We start from the raw sequence: 10,777 nt of genomic DNA, 5'->3' as shown, positions 1-10,777 counted from the left end.
TGCAACACTGTTCAGAGTACAGATCTGCTGTAAATACATATAAGGAACTTTTTGCATGTGGCAAATCATTTTTATTTCTGTCCATCGAAAACCCTGCCAGACAGGAGAGGCAGGTTGGTGATTTGCCTTTTCTCTACTGCAGTTATGCAATACACAAAAAAGACAAAGGGAGCCAGGTCAGTGCAGGAAGTGATAAAAGCACATCTTTAATGACACAAATTTTATGACACAAATCGGTGTGGTAACAGGCAGATCATCTAGTAACACGAAATCCCCAGATGATGTTGTGGGCTGGAGGGTGACACAGAAACCGTAGTGCCAGCACAGGCAATGCTGTGTGCAAGATGCCAATTGCAGCAGCAGGAGATAGTGAGCACAGATGGCACTGTATACTGGTGTGCCTCCACCAGAGGCCTCGGCAGCAAAATGCTGGAAACTGGAAATGTCGTCACCCTCAATGCCGGTTCCTCCACGGATACCGGCGAGGGGCAAAAGACAGCAGCAAAGAAGAGGGCCGGCCGCAACTTAGTTTTTGAGGCTCAACCTCTTTCATCAGGCTGCCATACCATACCTCTCACAGGAGCTGCTGGTTGCCAACACTTCTTTTTTGGATATAGCCTGATAGTGCCCATGACTATTTCATCAACAGACTCTTACCTTTTCCCCTCCATTTGCCCTAGACATTTGCCAGCCTTGTTTTTTACATTCATGTTTATGTTTTTATGGTTTTCATTTATGCACTTATTTGTTTTTTGTCCATCTGTTTTTATACATTTACCATTATTTGTATGTACCAGTGAGCGCTGATCCATCGACTTCGGCCGGTGTTGCTGTGTTTGACTTATGCAATACAGCCTGGCCATCCCCTGCCCCCAGTCTTTGATTGGACATCAAAGGAGCAGCAGCAGGGTTCTTCAGAGGTGCCTTGGCCAAATGCCTACAAAATTGCTCAGAATTATATATAAGCCACCAGGTGAATGAAGCCTGCCTTTTAGTTACACAAAGCTACAGGTTTTCATTGTGCACCATACAACCTTTCATCTGCTAGTGTCCTAACAACCAATGAAGTCATAAGTTGACAAGGAGGATGCACAGCATCCTTATTTGCCCTCCCCTGCCCCTTTCTGTCAGCAATGAGGTCACATTAGCTAAATGAGGGAGAGAAGCTGAGGGAGAAAAGAAACATTGGAATACTAGTCAGTGCAAATGTGTAAAGGTGTATTTGCTTCAGAAGAATAAACCACTTTGAATATTGGGTGTCCTATATGTGTAGATGTTTCTGCATTTTTTACATTTTAGAATGGGGTGCCTTGATATTGTCCATAATTTTGGGGTGCCTGGACTAAAAAAAAGGTTGAGAAACACTGGCTTAAGTAGTCATGTTGAGTCTTTTATTTTTCTTTGTTAATAATTTGCCATCACTCACATTTTGATGTTTTGTGACAAGGATGGGATTATAAAAATACAGCATGTTTCTCCACCATGATTTTTTTCAGCAGGTTTTTCATTACCCCCTTTTTTACACCCAATATTTTTTTTTTAAGTTATTGCATGCCTATTTTATTATTTTTTTTTTGTTTGAGAATGTATTTGTAGGTCATCAGCATAAAAACAAAAAAAAAGCTTATTCCCCATTCAAGAATAGGAGGACAAGCTGTCTATATAATGTATTTGGGCTTCTGGGACCAACTGTACTTCAAGAATAGCTGGTAAACAACATATAGAACTAAAATAAAATGGCCATTTATTCCTCCAATTTCATGGTCCTCTTCAACAGAGCATGGAAAAAGTTACTCTATGCAGTAGGGTTTGGAAGGGAATCCAACTAGGATAGCTAATGTGAGCTTGTGGTTAGGAGGATCAAAATAAACATTAAGGCTTCCCCTATAAACATTACAAAGTGACAGTATGCCCTTTTAAAACAAAAGGTCATTACATGGACTCTTTCAGTACAATTTGCAAATTTGTTTTTTTATTTTTTTTTTCCAAATTGTGGATAGTAGTTGTAGCAATGCAAATAATTTCTTTGTAAAAGAACAATTATACATTTGCATTTATGGTAATACCATTTATTGGCTAATTAAAAAGATTGTAGGGCAAGTTTTCGAGGCACATACATCGAAAATTTGCATTGCAAGCTTTATTTTACCAAAAATGGGTATCATCTTACATCCAAACTTTTACTTATGTAGAAGACCATCAAAGTACAGGAATCTGCTGCTGTTTGTAAAAGAGCATTCTTCTCTATAAAAACAGTTTAGCTATTTAGATTCTAATCTCTAAAAAAGTCCAAAGCTCTCTAGAGGAAGATAGGGTAAGGAGAGGCTAGTAACCATTCCAGCACAGCACGATCATAATGCAGGACTTCCTACTATGGGAAAAGGATGTGCTTTTAATGCATATTACTTTGACCTTCACTAGCCAGTTAAGGACGAAATCACTTGTGTATCAAGAAATTAACAGGACAGTATCAGAATCTGTCCAGAGGCTCATAAACCTGTAGCTCAAAAAAGTATCCAAAGGTTTGCCAGATAAAAACAAGCATCACTAATGTTAAAACATCTACACATGGCAGGAAATGCACTCATTTACCAACTTTGCTCCCATGCTACCTCTAAAAAAGAGTCCCAATATTTAGATAAAATAAATTAATTTTATGCTTAAGTAGAGAGGATTCCTGCCTGAAAGAGAAACATAAATTATGGAGCCTTAGGGACTGCCACTTTATTACATCTAGATCCCTCTGGTCATCAGCGTGCTCATCTCCAGGAGATTCCACCACGAGAACAACAATCCAGATAAACATTTTAAAAGAGGGGTCAGTCAAGCACGCTTTTGTAACAGAAATGATCTTGGGTACATTGTCAGGTTTTGTAGACAATAATGAAAAAAAGAACAGAGTTTCTTTATAAATAGTATACAGGTACATACTAAACATTTCTATAGCTTTGGCTGTTCATGTGGCTTCTCTGGGCTACAGTTAGAAGGGAACTCCCTTTGTCTGCAAAATGTTCTACCCAAGCAGGAATGGCACTATCTCTTTCTCTCTCTCTCACTATATATATATATATATATATGTATATAGAGAGAGAGAGAGCGCTCAAATCTAGAATGCTGTGAAATTTGTGTTCTGCAATATGTATTGCTTGTGTAGCTGGATCACAGGTAAGATGAACCTTAGAGAGTTACAGGACCCTATACAGATTCTGTATTCTACAGATGTGCAGCCGTAAAATAAATAGTTTCACATTTGATATAACTGCAATCAATAAATGGTGAAACTACATAAGAAACTGAGAAATTATTGTCAAGGGAACATAGAGAAAGTAAACAGTTTGAACATGTAATATGGATAGCATAAAACTGCATCTTTTCCCTGTTGTCTTCTCCTACTATCCTTGCTCTTTTGGATATTTGGCAGTGAGGTGTGATCATATTTTTTGGTGTATATAGACAGTTTCCAGATTGTGTTGTAAACTTACTAACAAAACGTCAGCCACCTTGACAGGCTCCCTTCGACTTTTAGTTCCATGCTATAATGATAATACATATCTAGAAGGGAATAGAATAGACATTGATAGGCGAAAATACAGGCACAGGAAAGTATGTTATCTAGAATATTGTGAGTCTCAGGAATAACCCAATCTACAATCTATCTCCAAATAAAACATTTGTAGCTGTAGCATAGGATAGAAAAGAGGCAAAAAAAAAAAAGGTTTCTCTGGTTTCAAAATGTTTACAGCTCATGGGAGATTTTAGGTTTAGGTGGTATGGGTTAAAAGGTTAAAGGAACTCTGTCATAGGACATACTTTAGGTGATTGCAAAGACTATTTTTTTTCACTACAATAAAAAAGACTTAACTGCTCTCTGCAATGGCATTGCACAGAGTGGCCCCTTATCTCCTTTTCTGGAGTCCCAGGCCGCCACTTTCTTTTCCTCCTTCCTGCAAATGCCCCCTCAGGAAGCTGTGTGCAATGTGGGTCCAAATGCAGGTGCTATCCTAAGCCGTCCATAGACACACCCTGGTAAGCCCTGCCCCCTATCAATCCTCAAAGCGGTTTGATGGACAGTAGCAGAAGCCTATGGCTCTGCTGCCCTTAGTATCTCCTGTAAGTCCAGGAAGAGGGGAGAGAGGTGCTGTAGCGGGGACAGCGCTGGATCAGGAGAGGAAGCAGGTAAGTGTTTTGTAATGTTGGGCGAGCGGTTCGGATGGAGTATAAGATTGGCCTGAACATCGCTCGTTTGGCGAACACCCAAATTTATGGAGCGCTCGGCGGGATCGCAGAGCACCCCACAATGCTGCACAGTGCATTCTAGGCACTGATTGGGAAAAGCTTTGCCCAATCAGGGCACAATGAATAGCTGGTTGTTAAGGAGAGGGCCAGGAAGCAGGCTGTGGCATACTTAAAAACATACGAGTCATCAGCTGTCAATGGGCTTCCTTGCTGACAGCTGAATGAAAAAAAAAAAAACATTGCTGGAAATAGAAAAATGTTTAAAACTCTTAGGTATGGTATTGATTTTGATGAGAATCTATCACTATCTCTATCACTAATCTATCACTGAATGAACTTTTTATTGACAGCTCTCATTGGATGGCTTTTTATTCTGTTTATTGATGCATTTGAATTTATAGTACTGTAACACAGCCACCTCACACTGAGTCACCAGTGTCACTTTATTGTGATTTATTTTATGTCATTCATCTGTTTAATTTGTATTTGGATACCACTGTTCATCCCAGGACTGGGAGTACAGTCCCGGTGATATATTATCTTATTTCTTCTTGCACTTTATTTGCACTTTTATGCAGAATATAATTTAAGACTGTTTTATCTATTTTTGATTGTGGTAAACTACTTGACTGATATCTATGTATTACGGATAAGCGCAGCTTCAACACTGTACCAAATGTACAATGTATATTTAAAGCGCTGCGTAAATTGACAGTGCTATATAAGTACCTGAATTAAAAATATGCTTATTGGGATTTTTTTACCAAAAAATATGTAGCAGCATACATGTTGGCCTAAACTGATGAAGAATTTAATGCATTTTATTTGAGTACAGAGTCGCAGTCGCACGACCGTGCAATTGTCAGTTAAAATAACTCAGTGCCGTATCACAAAAAATGGCCTGGTCATGAAGGGGGGTAAACCTTCTGGAGTTCAAGTAGTTTAACCCTCCCCATCTATGCCCAGCCTTAGATTAGATGAGGTTAGTATACAACAATCAAATTATCTGATCACAGACTATAGTTGTGAAGCAATTGCCATTGTCTTTTATCAGGTTTAAAAATATAATTCTTTGTGTAGCGTCACTGTTTTTAAAGATTGGCATATACATATTGTACATAATCCATGACATCAATGAAGAACTTCTATTTTTCTCCAAAGAGTTGCAGCCTTTTTTCTTTTTGGATTAATAGGTAAATGCTGTATTTAAATGGTGATGAACAGAGAAATTAGACTAGACTCATTAGCTTGCACAACTCTGAAAATGCATAGACTGATAATGTCAAGGAATTAAATATGTTGACACTTTTATGAGCAGTGAATAACTACAACTCAATAAAGATAAGGCAACCTGTAATTTAGTCATTGCTACAGAAAGACAGGTAGACTGCTTCTTCTTCAGTATGTATATACCATACTATCTGACTGTCATAAAATAAGGCTTTGCTTAATGCTTATACCATACATTGTAAACAACTACAGTGAGATAAATTCCGTTAATTTTAGAGGATTCTTTATTACAAAATGGATGCATGAGCACTTGAATAAAATCAATTTATAATCTGCTTGTATCAGACTACTTCCTATAGAACAATAAATTAACAATCACACTGCCCTTTATTATTATCTAAAACTACTAACATAGTGTTGCCTATGGGTACCAGTCTCTTTCCATATATAACATATGGATAATATAGATAGTAATATCATCACAGGTTCGTTGCTTCTAAAGCCTTTCTCGGCCAGGGTTCTATGGAACTCTAGGGTTCCTTCTGAGGTTGCTAGGATTCCTTGAGCAAGGAGCAAATTTTGCTATGTAATCACTGACATCAATCCTTTTTTTTGCTATCAGTAAGCGGAGCATTTTCCCACTGACCACCAATGTAAGAAGCACTCTGCCCTTTGACCACCAATGTAAGATGCACTCTTCCCTATGATCACCAATGTAAGAAGCACTCTTCTCTATGACCGCCAATGTAAGAGGCACTCTTCCCTCTGACTACCAATGTAAGAAGCATTCTTCCCTCTGATCACCAATATAAGAGACACTCTTCCCTCTGTTCACCAATATAGGAGGCACTCCTCCCTCTGACCACCAATGTAAGAAGCACTCTTCCCTCTGATAACCAATGTAAGAAGCACTCTTCTCTATGACCACCAATGTAAGAGGCACTCTTCCCTCTGGTTACCAATATAAGAGACAGTCACTCTTCCCTCTGTTCACCAATGTAGGAGGCACTCCTCCCTCTGACCACCAATGTAAGAAGCACTCTTCCCTCTGATCACCAATGTAAGAGGCACTCTTCCCTCTGACCACCAATATAAGAACCACTCTTCCCTCTGATCACCAATGTAAGAAGCACTCTTCCCACGGACTAACATAGGGAGCGTTCTTCCCACTGACTACAAATGTAAAAGGCACTCATATCATGAGTCACCAATATAAGGAGCATTCTATTCACTGACCACCATGTACTGTGGACAGAGTAATAATTAGCAGGGGTTCCCTGAGACCTGAAGGTTATGTAAAGGGTTCCACATGAAAAAGGTTGTGATTGTCTGTTCTAAAATGTTCTAGTCACTGAATTTATACATTACATAAAAAAAAAAAAAAAAAAGCACTTGGAGCTCTAACCAATTCAATCTTCAATATGTTGTACTTAGTACCTGAATAATCTACAGTATATTAAAGTATATTTAATCATCAGCCATAAAGCTTTCATACAACGTGTTCATGCTGTGGTTAAAGTCACCTGAAGTTTTTTTTTACTCAAATATCCAGACTATCGGAGAGTGCATGCGCACGGCTTCCAAGATGGCCGCGTGAACCGGGAGCTGCGCACCTGGCTGACCACCTCAAGCCTCTCTTGGTGGCCCTGCAGACACAAGACCTGGAGGGGGGCCCTGACTTGGGAGACCCTATAGCTCCCATAGATGACCGGAGGCAGCGTGACTGTTCCCAAGCCCCGCAGCCTCCAGCGAAATGGCAGCGGCCGCAACAAACCCATGCAGTGCTGGAGCCTCGGGGACCTCAATGCAGGCGGGTATGTCTTTACAGCACTATGGACCGCGATCAGCAGTGAGTACATCCCCCTTACAGATGCAGTCACCAGCCTCCATAAGTTCCTAATACACAGGACATTAGAAGATTTACTGTCTTCTCAGCCCCTGAAGTCTCCAGCCTGTTCAAACACCTCTGGGCCCATGGACAGCCTCTTCCCCCCGAAGATGGAGACCACCAAACTCTGTTTGCAAAATTCTCAGACCTCCTGAACCAGGGCCTAACTAGGGCAGTCCAACAAGATCACTACCACCATCAAGGCTGACTTGCAGGGGTTGGGGCCCAGGATTGAGTCTGCTGAACAGAAGCTGGAAACCGCTATAGCCCGCACAAATCAGAATACTCCTTGTACTGAAACCTTGCAACAGCAGCTTGACCAAGCACTTGCCAAAATAGATGATTTGGAGAACAGATCTCGCAGGTAAGATTTTCGCATTTGTGGCCTACCTGAGTCTGTGAAAGATGTGGAAACCACAGTACACACTTTTATGGCAGAACTTTTGCCAGACCTGCCTGACCACCATCTGGATCTGGATAGGGCTTATCGAGCTCTCCAACCTTTGCGACCCAACGGGCCTTCACGTGATATTATTGTAAAACCCCACTATTTTACAACCAAGGAACTGGTCATGCAAAAATCTAAGGAGCTGTTATCCCTTTCCATCATGGGGCACACAGTGCAAGTTTTCGGAGACATTTCCCCTTTTATAGTCCAGAAACGCAAATGATTAAAACCCCTTTTACAGGTTCTAAAGTGCAAATCCCTAAAATACTGATGGACTTTCCCCTTTCGTGCGTCCTTCCCCCTTCTAATCTATAGTACTCCTTTTCCACGTTTAAGGAAGGTGAAGATTTGTTGCTGTTGCTGGGTCTGATCTCCAGAGATGGCTCGTCCCCTAAGTCTCCCTCTCCCAGGTGCTCTAACCAGGATGAGGATCCAGCTCGTCCCATCTCCCCATTGTGGCATCAGTTTACGAGCGGCCGTCCTGCTTCCACTAGACCACCTTGAAGCCCTCGATCAGCCTTCCCATCACGGGAAAAGAGAGTAATATTCATCCATGGTTATCATTCAACCCTCTTTTTACCACTGGAACTGTGTGTTCCGTATGGGCCCTGCATACTAAGTTTTTGTGAGATATTGTTAACATGACAATTCACTTCTCCCTGTGTTTTTGTTCCTCAAATTAGCTGTTCTAGAGGCAAGGGGACCTGTGAACCTCTTGGCCTTATTTGGCCCAGATGGGTTTTGCTCTCTCTGGTCCCGAGTACAAAATCTGTTCGCTAGCAAAATGAACGGATGTTTTAGATATTATTTGTTTCATCATATTTTTGTTATTTATTCCTGAGATTCTTTGCTGTTTATGTTTTTTATTTCATAGCTTGGGTCTTGCCGGATTGTCGTACACCCTCTCTCGAGCCAGAATCCTGTATTTGCAGGCTTGTGGCTCGACTACTGCACCCCGCAGGATCGTGGTGCACCCAACTTTCTCCCTAACCTGGGGGATTCTCCATATCCCTAGGTTATGGTATGTGTTTCTATATTCTGTCTTGCATTTCTTATCTGCTTCTTTTTCTAATGCTCTTTCCCTTCCTTTTCTGGGACCTAGATTTCGGTGGACCTAGTTTGGGTGGACTGAAAGTTGGTGGACCGTGTTTGCTTGGTGATGGGGGTACTGATGCTAATTGTGATAGAGATGCCACCTGGGAATTATGAGAAACACGATGCATCATGCGACTCCTTTTAGGGTCGTATCACACAACACACAGGGCCTTAATTCTCCCATTAAATGCCATAAGGCCTTCCACCACTATTATTTGCAGCCTGCAGATATTTTGCTTTTACAAGAGACCCATTTTTCTCACTCATACCGGCCATCTTTTTTGCACAAATGGTATCCTGTATTTTATTTATTGAACACCCCAGACAAGACCAGTCAGGCACACAAATCTCCTTCTCTACCCATAAGATTTTGCAGGAAGGGCACACCTAATCAAGCAGACCTTTGTTGATGTAATTTAAAGAGGATGTTTATTATACTCATACATTTCATAAAAAGTGCATATCACCAGTGCAAAGTCCTGACCTGGGTTACCCATGGCTCATCTACTTCAAGGGGAATTTCACTTTAGGAAATTGTCATTAGTAGATCATTGTGTTATGTGAAAAAGCAATCACACAGAATAGATATCCTCAAAGGTTTGTTTTTTACTGCACCTCTAATTGCATGGGTAAAATATACCAGCAGAAGCTATCAGGGTTTTCTATAGCTGTCTCCAGGCTTCAAAGTGAAAGTGACATGGTGGCTGTATAGTCACCGATCACTGTCACAGAGCAAATGGCATGGTGCCCCATCCCTGGTGATGCACGCCCCCTCTCCCTCCTGTGGTTGCCGGGCTCTCCTGCTCTCACAGCTTCAGGATGGAGAGTGGTGTAAAAGTGAGGCATATAAACAAAGAAACCGAAAGCAACAAACTGTCAAATCCAATGACAAATCACAGCAGTGTGAACCAGGGCTTAACAATAAAAATAATGTATTACATTGAAGTTTGTATTCTTGAAGCAGTATTAAACCCAAAGCCAAAAATGTAATATTTTCTATTGCAGCTTACCAATCCTTAGATGTAATGTCTGTAACAGTTTTCTATTTTTAGGCTTTTTTTTGCTCTGTTTTCACCTGGTGATCTGGCCAGTAAAACACCTCCTGTGTTAGAGTGCCCCCACTCTGGAGGAAGGAGCACAGAGGGTACCTTTTAACAGCAGCATTGTCAGTCATGGGGGAGCAGAGTGTTTGAATACACTACCAAACTGAAGCCAAAATCCAGCTAATACTGTATAAGCAGTTACAGCAAACAGTTTTGTTTTCTTTTGGGATAAAGGTTATACATTGATAAAAGCTGATGGTAAACACCCCTGTCTGTGGTAAATGGTTTGTCTCATCTCTGTAACTGATACATTCTCCTTAAGAGTTTTTTTCTGAAAAACAACAGGCTTGCTTGCCAGACACCAGATGAAAATAAAAGAAAGAAAGCCTAAAAAAAAAAACAGCTATTACAGCTAAGAAATGGTAAGCTGCAATGTAATAAATATTTGCTTTTGGGTTTAATACCACTTTAAAGCAGAAGTATTGCCAAAGCTTTTTTGACTATACTTCTCCCATGGGTCTCAGAAGAGCAATTTGTTCTGCACTCCTATGACCTGTTTTCAGCCTACATCGGACTAAAGCCTGCTGTCGGCTGATGTCACTCAGCTGGTCCAGGCTCCAGAAAGATCCTGACTTTACAGTTGGGATCCACTCAGATGCCTGGACCAGAGGCGTAACTACAACCTTCAGGGCCGGGTGCAAGAAACCATGAAGGGCCACCCCTGACTCCATCCCGAGGCCCCTTCTCATGTTCTGCAGCGGGCCACCTCCTGCCATCTTAAAGGCCCCTACATGGTGGTGGAACAATAGGGCCCAGTCGCAAGTGTGACCTTTGAGA

Source organism: Pelophylax lessonae (assembly GCF_965119305.1).
Source record: "Pelophylax lessonae genome assembly, chromosome: 2".
Lineage (NCBI taxonomy): Eukaryota > Metazoa > Chordata > Amphibia > Anura > Ranidae > Pelophylax > Pelophylax lessonae.
This window is presented reverse-complemented; position numbering follows the sequence as displayed.